This window comes from Ursus arctos, unplaced genomic scaffold (assembly GCF_023065955.2).
Source record: "Ursus arctos isolate Adak ecotype North America unplaced genomic scaffold, UrsArc2.0 scaffold_27, whole genome shotgun sequence".
Taxonomy (NCBI): domain Eukaryota; kingdom Metazoa; phylum Chordata; class Mammalia; order Carnivora; family Ursidae; genus Ursus; species Ursus arctos.
The window spans coordinates 7780290-7788266 of NW_026622952.1; the positions used below are offsets into that span (position 1 = coordinate 7780290).

Below are 7977 nucleotides of genomic sequence, written 5' to 3' on the forward strand. Positions count from 1 at the left end.
AAACTGTGTAGAGGGTTGGGAGATTCTCAGTGTGTTGGGGGATGAGTTGGAGCAAGGACTCCCCAGCAGCTGAGGGTCTTTCTCTTCCTCTTGCTCTCACTAGGGCTGGTGGTCCAGGGGGCTTACTTCTTGGAGGCCATGTGAACCATAATGTTTACCACCGAGTTGCTGTAGCCAAATTCATTGTCATACCAGGAAATGAGCTTGACAAAGTGGTCATTGAGAGCAATGCCAGACCCAGCCTCGAAGGTGGAAGAGTGGGTATCACTGTTACAATTGCAGGAGACAACCTGGTTCTCAGTGTGGCCCAGGATGCCTGGTTCCCCACCTTTCTGATGTCTTCATATTTGGTAGCTCTCTCCAGGCCACAGGTCAGATCCGTAAGTGACACTTTGGGGACAGGGACACAGAAAGTTATGCTGGTGGGCTTCCCATTCACTTGGGGTGAACTTGCCTACAGCCTTGGTGGCACCAGTAGAATCAGGGATAATGAAGCTTGGCCATCATGCCACAGCTTCCCAGAAGGACTGTCCATGGTCTTCTGGGTGGCAGTAATGGCATGGACTGTGGTCATGAGCCTCTCCATGATGCCAAATTTGTCATGGATGAGCTTGGCCAGAAAGCCAAGCAGTTGGTGGTGTAGAAGGCATTGCTGACAATCTTGAGGGAGTTGTCATACTTCTCATGGTTCATGCCCATCACAAACATGGGGGCATCAGGAGAAGGGCAGATATGATGACCTCTTGATCCCACCTTCAAGTGAGCCCTAGCCTTCTCCATGATGGTGAAGACCCCAGAGGACTCCACAACATACTCGGCACCAGCATCACCGCATTTGGTGTTGGTGGGGTCTTGCTCCTGGAAGATGGCAAATTTCTTGTTCTCAGCCTTGACTGTGCTACTGAATTTGCTGTGGGTGGAATCATACCAACACAGGTAGATCATGTAGTTGAGGTTAATGAAGGGGTCATTGATGGTGACAATATCCACTTTGCCAGAGTTAAAAGCAGCCCTGGTGACCAGGCACCTAACATGGTCAAATATGTTTACTTGGACTTTCACCATTGTGTCTCGGGGGATGTGGCTGGCACTGCACCAAAAGTGGCTGTCTGCCAAATGGGGAGGAGCAGAGAGCCCATTCATTCTACTGTTAATGGACATTTGTGTTGGGTATAATAGGAGTGTAATTGTTGTGTCTTAGGGTATGTATATGTTATAATAAATACTTCCAAAGAATTTTCCAAAGTGGTTGTACCAATTCACATATCCACCAGCAGTGTGTGAGAATTGTTCTTCCTCCACATCCTTGACAACACTTGATATGGTTAGTTAAAAATTTCTAAGGCATTCTGGTGGGTATAGCTCATTGTTTCTCTTTATATCTATTTTAGTTGCATCCACTAATTTTTGATGTTGTTTTTATGGCCATTCAATTAAGAGTATTTCCCAATCTCCATATGTATTGAAAATATATACTGCCATTCTGTGATTTGCCTTTTCTCTTTATTAATGGTATTTTGTAGATGTTGGCTAGTAGCTTGATATTTTAATGTAGTTTTTTTTTTTACATTGACCTATGGGTTAATTAGAAAAGTATATTCCTTAATTTCTAAACATCTAGGGATTTTCTAGTTATCTCTCTATTTTGGATCTCTTGTTCAATTTCACTGTTATCAGAGAATATACTCTGAATGATGTCAATCCTTCAAAATATACTCAAAGACCTACTTAAAATCTCCAACTATACTTGCAGATCTGTATTTTTCTCCCTTAGTTCTGTCAGTTTTTGCTTTATATATTTTGAAGCTATGTTATTATGTGTGTACAAATTTAATATTGTTATATTTTTCTGTTGAAACAACCACTTTATCATTAGGAAATGTAATGTAAGAAAACTGCCTGCCTGAAAGTTTACTTTGTCTGATCCTTGTCTAGATAGACCATTTTTCTTTTGAATAATCTCTGCTTGGTGTATCTTTTCCCATCCACCTTCTAGTTTCAGCATTTTCCAGTTATGTGTTGCTGTATAACAAAGCACCCCAAAGCAGTTGCATAAACCAACAACTTAGCAGAGCTTAGCAGAGACGCCTTATCTCTGTTTTACAATGTCTGGAATTGTGATTGAAAAGACTTAAGTGGTTGGGGGCTAGAATCACCTGGAGATTTTTTTCACGCACACATCTTGTACTGGGACCAGGCTAACTGGAGAATGAGCTCAGCTAGGACTGTTGCTAGAGTGCCTGCCCATGCCCTTTCTATGTAGCTTGGGCTTTCTTATAGCAGGTAAGGCTCAGGGTAGGCAGACTCTTACAAAGAGGCTCAGAGCAGCCAAGAGCGAGTGCTTCATCAAACAACGCATAAGTTACATAGTCTTTATGACCTACCCTTGAAAACCACAGTGTTACTGCCATACACTATTGGCTGAAGGAGTCATAAACCTGCCCAAATTGGGGAGGGGAATTAAACTCCCACCTTTAATGAGGAGAATTGAAGGATTTGTGGCATGTTTTAAGCCTGCCATGTAGCTTTCTTTCTGTATCCTTATGTTTAAGATGTATTGCTGTACAGGAATACCTCATTTCATTACTCTTTGCTTTATTGCCCTTTGCAGATATTGCATTTTTTACAGATTGAAGGTTTATGGCAACCCTGTGATGAGCAAGCCTATTAGTGACATTTTTTTTTCCAACAGCATTTGCTCACTTTGTATTTTGTGTCACATTTTGATAATACTCATAGTATTTTAAACTTTATCAGTATCATTATATTTGTTATAGTGATCTGTGATCCCTGAAAGCTCAGATGATGGTTAGCATTTTTTGCAAAGTATTTTTTAAATTAAGGTATGTACATTGTTTTTAGACAATGCTATTGTATATTTAATAGACTACAGTATAGTGTAGACATAACTTTTATATGTACTGGGAAACCCAAAAATTCATTTGACTTATTTTATTGCAATATTCACTTTGTTGTGGTGGTCTGGAACCAAACCCTCAATATCTCTGAGGTATGCCTATAACATACAGTTGGATTTTATTTTTATAAATAAAAGATATTTTATAAATAAAAGACACAATCCTTGTCTTTTAATTTGGGAATTCAGTCCATTTATATTTAGAGTAACTACTGATAGTAAGGTTTAAACCTATCGTCTTACTATTTACTTTGTATTTGTTCCACGTGTTTGTTAATTTTGTTCTCCTTTCTCTCCTTTGGATTAATCAGGCATTTAAAAAAATCAGTACATTTCCCTACTCTGTTAGATTGTTATTTGTACATTCTTATTATTTGTTAGTGATTACCCCAGAGATTGCATCATGTATCATTGTTGTGTTATAACCTATCTTAAGTGAATACTTCTATCACATCCTGGACAATGCAATAGCCTTATAACATGTTAACTCCATGTACTCTCCTCTTGTCTCTTGTGCTATTGTTAATGTACATTTAATTCCCTATATACTTTGAACTTCACAGAATATTAGTATTATTGTTTTATACAGTAAATATTAACTTAGATTTATTTATAAATTTTACCAAAAGGTGCTATTCTCCCTTCTTGCATTACTGTGTTTCCACCTGGAAGTATTTATCTTCTGCCTGAAAAAATCCTTTTAGTGTTTCTTTTAATGCAGATATGCTAATGATAAATTCTCTCAGCTTTTGTTTGTCTAAAAATGTCATTATTATGTCTTCAGATGTGAAGGGTATTTACACTGAGTGTTTTAGGTTAGCAATTACTTTCTTGCAGTACTTTAAACATTTCCTTTAACTATCTTATGGTTTCCATTTCTTCTGTTCCTTAGTTGTCAGTTTTATTTATTTTTATTTTTTTATTTTTTTTTAATGTGTCCCCTCCCCCTCCCCGGCTACTTTTAAGATTTTTCTCTTTGGCTTTGGTTTTTAGCAGTTTTTCTGTGATTGTCTAAATGTGGTCTTCCTTGTATTAATCTTGCTTGGGGTTTGTAGAAGTTCTTTATTCTGTGGCTTGATGTCTTTCATCATTTTTTGAAAATTCTCAGCCAGTATTTCCTTTCTTTTTTTTTAAAACATCTTATTTATTTGTTTGAGAGAGAGAGAGACAGCCAGCGAGAGAGGGAACACAAGCAGGGGGAGTGGGAGAGAAAGAAGCAGGCTCCCAGCAGAGAAGCCTGGTGCGGGGCTCGATCCCAGAACGCCGGGATCACGCCCTGAGCCAAAGGCAGACGCTTAACAACTGGGCCACCCAGGCGCCCCTCAGCCAGTATTTCTTCGAAAATTTCTTCTATCCCATTATCTCTCTCGTCTCCATCTGGGACTCCAATGATAAATATGCTGGATATATTTACCATGTCCCTGGACTTCTTATGCTCTCCCTCTTACCCCTCATTTTTCATTCTTTTTCCTCTATGCTTTATTATCCTCTCTTTGGTTATATCTAATCTGCTTTTGAACCCATCTGTTAATTCTTAATTTCAATAATTTTATTGTTTTAGTTCTAGGATTTCCATTTGACTCTTCCCTTAACAGATTCCAGTTCTTTGGTAAAATTCTCTATCTTTTCCTTTATTTTCTTGGACATATTAATCATAGTTTTTTAAAAGTAACTATCTGATAACTCTAATTAATATGCATCACTGTTTTTTCTATTATTTGTTTTTTTCCCTCTGGATTTTGAGTCACTTGACCCTATATGTTTCTAAGATTCATCCATGTTGTTACAAGCAGCTGTAATTAATGTATTTTTACTAGTTTCTAATATTGTAGTGTGAATTGACCACAGTTTATTTCTCCCATTGTCTTGTTGATGGTCATGTGCTTAGTAGAGTAATTAAAAAAAATCACTCATTCTAAGCTTCTTGAAACCATTTAAAATAATTAATTCTGCAGTTACTTTGAGCCTGGAGAGCAAGCCAGTACAATGTGTTTGGACCACACTGGCAATGGACTATTTCAATGGTGTAAGTACTAGAATGTGCTGTGAATATGATTTTTCTATTATGGCCTTACTCTGTATCTCTAAAGTAGTCCATTAACATTTCAGAGCTGGTTGTTTGCAATTGCTTTGGCCATGTGGGTGGGTAGTTGGCTTTACAATGGGGACACAAAAACCAGGAGCTGAACTGAATCAGTTCATTCTCTATGGAGTGAAATGGAGGGAGCATGATAAGACCAGATTTATTTAGTCATTCTCTTGAAGGAGCCATGAAAGGAATTGGAATAAAAACTCAGGAAGCTGGTGCCTGTTCATGCTTCCAGTCTCATGGGAAACTGTTCCAGCTCCAAAACACATGTTCATCATCTGAAGTCCTTGAGATAATTATTCAGAGTGTCTGGATGCCCCTGGGTGTTTTGTTGGAACATGGGCATATATACTGGAAGCAGTGTGAGGAAGTGGAAAGAATGCACACTGCATTCACACTGACTTACATTTGAATCTTGGCTTTGACACCTACTAGATTTTTTAAAAAAAATCTATTTAACCTTTTCATCTTCAATTTTCTCATCTGTAAGGTAGATATGCTAGTACCTTCCTCATTGGATTCTAGTGAGGATTACACGCCAAATTGTATGAAAGATGCCCAGTATAATGCCTGGCAATATTAGATGTTCAATAAAAGATAGCTTTGTGTCACTGGCATCACTGTCATCATCATTATTATCACCCCCACCATAATGAGGAAAGCTTTGGAAGTGAGCTTGACTCTGGGCCTCACAGGAAGTCCTAAAATCTTTGCTATTATGCTCTTCAGTGTGGCAAGTTTGTGCCCCTATATAAGTTCCTGAGTCATTGCTGTTTTCCAGGGCTTGGCCATTACATAGGACCTCTTCCTCAAAGAGAGAAGGAGAAAGGTTCTGACTAATTGGGAATGGGGTAGTCAGCTTTAAGGCAAGGCCTACGATAATGATTAGTCAAATGTCTATGGACTGACAATCAATCTGAAGAGGAAGACAGGTTACATAGCAATCTGCACCAGGGAAATCCACACATAGCAAAAGATTTTCATCAGTGCTACAGGGCTTAAAGCTGTCACTGAATTCAGCTGACTTTTAAATCCCTGACAGATGATGTACATATAGGCTAAGAAGAGAACAAGTTTAGGAACCTATCCTAGGGAGATGAACTAATGGTGTGCCATCAGCTTGGTTTTGTGCTCCAGTTGAAGTTAGAGGTCCACAGAGCAAGGTCAGTTTCTAACATAGCTCGTATTCATTTGTTGTATTGTTCATTTATGAAACCTTATTTATGAATATCTCCCATGTACCCAGAACAGTATGTTAGGTGCTGTGGGAAATATAGAAGGGTGTCTATCTATCTATCATTTACGTATCTATCTATGTACCTATCTATCATCTATCCTAATGCAAAGGAGCTTTGAGTTTGGCGAGTTCCTTTATATGGTTTATATATGTCGAGGTAGCTATAAAACACAGAATAAAGTGGTGAGGTCATAAGGTCATAAGAGATGTGCCAGTTAATTTCAGGGGAGTTCAGAAGAGGAAGAGAACACTACCTGTAGGTAGACGGTGTAAATCCTCTCGGCTATTCCTGCTGCTCCAGTCTCAAACTTCTCCATGTCACTGCTACCCTAGTAATTCTAAAACACTACTTTCAGCCTATTCAGCTTTTTCTCAAAACCCTTAAAATATTTTTCTATTTCCCACTGAACCAATTTCAAAGTTCCTTTCAGATCGTTTTATTATCTCTAGCTCTGCAGACGTAATTTCTTCCCTCTTTTTTTGGGATGGGTTTGGCAGTGTGGGGTTTGTAGATTGCTTGCCCTGTTTTTGGCCTCCTCATATATTTAGTGATTTTGGCCTGAGTGCATCTTCCCTTGGGGATGTTGTCAGTGAGAATTTTTTTCCTGTTGATGTCTTGGGTTGTGGGATAATCCTGTGCTTGCCTCTGCCTGGGGCCCATGAGTTTCTGTGCTGAGCTATAAATGAATTAGGGTTTTTACCTCAAAAGGCAAAGGACTTCCACACATGGCCTTGGAACTCTATCCTGAGTTGATAGACATTCTAATTTCTCTTTATGGCTAGCCTAAGCTTTACTGGTTCTTGGTTTCATGTAGAGAGCCCAGCTCATGCTAGTGAGGTCATGGGGCCTTTGACCTTGATTCAGCATTAAAACCCCAGCCCCCATGGCTTGTGCTTTATTGAAGCACTGGAAGCTTTATGTGGATCACATTCTAAATCTGTATCTTTAGCCCTAACTTTACCCCTGACCAAATTCCAGAACTGTGGGCTCCTATATCCAACTGCCCATTTGTCAACTCTATTTGGTTATCTTATGGCCATGTTAATCTCAGATTCAACATGGTCAAAATGGGACTATGGATTTTTTAATATATGTATATGTTAAACACATCACCATGGCATATATATGAATAAATACTTATTGAGTACCTGTTATATACAGTCACTTTAGTGGCTGTTATCTCATTTATGTCATTGTCTGTATACATTATAAGTAAATGTATGACACAACACACACACACACATATATATATATGTAGAGTATAGTTATCTTGATTAACTGCGATATGCTTTGCAACATTCTCAAGATTTACAAGACTGTGCTTTTTAGATAACAGCAGTCCTACAACTAAGTGCCTCCCTTTTCATGAGTGCACAGTTCTGCTTTACTTGCTGAGACAGGGAGCAGCTCTCAGGGCTTCCCCCCTGCTCCAGAGTTTGAAATACTGTGGTCCACCCACTAACTATGTGCATCAGGATTGCTGGGGTTCTTGTGAAAAAACTGCTTTTTGGACTCTCCCAAGCTAAACTTTCTGGGGCTAAGGCTCAGAAAAGCATACTTTTAACAAGTTCCACTTATTCTTAAGTGCACTGTGGTTTGAGAACCACAGCCCAGCTCCCTTTTCTCCTTTGGCAATTCATCCAAAATATTTCTAGAAGAGACGGTTCCAGGGAGCCCAGAAAAGAGGGAGCTGACTCATAGCCATTCCTTTCCACACTGAAGATGCCATGAAA

General features: G+C 39.0%; 1 pseudogene; it reads right to left on the reverse strand.

The window, feature by feature from the left end:
* Positions 1-122: 122 nt before the first annotated feature.
* On the reverse strand, positions 123-1176 carry LOC130541886 (glyceraldehyde-3-phosphate dehydrogenase-like; annotated as a pseudogene).
* Between the last annotated feature and the right edge of the window lie 6801 nt (positions 1177-7977).